This window comes from Neophocaena asiaeorientalis, unplaced genomic scaffold (assembly GCF_003031525.2).
Source record: "Neophocaena asiaeorientalis asiaeorientalis breed wild unplaced genomic scaffold, Neophocaena_asiaeorientalis_V1.1 scaffold430, whole genome shotgun sequence".
Taxonomy (NCBI): domain Eukaryota; kingdom Metazoa; phylum Chordata; class Mammalia; order Artiodactyla; family Phocoenidae; genus Neophocaena; species Neophocaena asiaeorientalis.
In genome coordinates, this window is record NW_020173691.1 from 2,503,610 (window position 1) to 2,504,342 (window position 733).

Here is a 733-nt window from a genome sequence, read left to right on the forward strand (position 1 = left end):
CAAAGGTGGGAGGAAACTGAAACACATGCTAATATTTTCACCAAAGCGAGAGAGAAAAGAGTTCCAACCGCTCCCAGCCGTCTTCAGCCCATCCTTGCCTCTTTTCACTTTTTTCTCTATTTCTGGAGATGCTATTTTAAGCAAAGCCGTACTCCCTACCTCTTTACTTTAAACACCCGCTGAAAACAGAAGTATAACATACGCCACATTTGTAATTTGTGTGTGTGTGTGTACGGTAAAACATACATGACAAAATTTACCCTAGTGATATCTAGGACATTCAAAATATTGTGCAACCATCACCACTATATGGATCCAGAACCTTTGTATCACCCCAAAAGGACACCTCATACTCATTAAGCAGCCACTCTCCTTCCTCAAAACCATGTTCAGATGCCACCAAGTAGGTGGCAATGCCTTCACTAGATGTGTGTTGTCCAGGCCTCCTCCAATCTTGTCAAAAGGAATGCATATCTTCTCTCTTTCATACAAGGCCCACATACGTAAATTTAAATTTTCTGGTAGCCATGCTAAAAAGGTAAAAAGAAACAGGTGAAAGTAATTTTAATACTTTATCTAATCCATTTTTATGGCTGAGTAGTATTCTGTCGTATATCTATACCACACCTTCTGTATCCATTCATCTGTCGATGGACATTTAGGTTGTTTCCATTTGCAACAACATGGACGGACCCAGAGATTGTCATACTAAGTGAAGTAAGTCAGAAAGAGA

At 39.8% G+C, this 733-nt stretch overlaps 1 pseudogene; it reads right to left on the reverse strand.

Moving 5' to 3' along the window:
• Nucleotides 1-377: 377 nt before the first annotated feature.
• Nucleotides 378-495, reverse strand: LOC112403158 (uncharacterized; annotated as a pseudogene).
• Nucleotides 496-733: the final 238 nt, after the last annotated feature.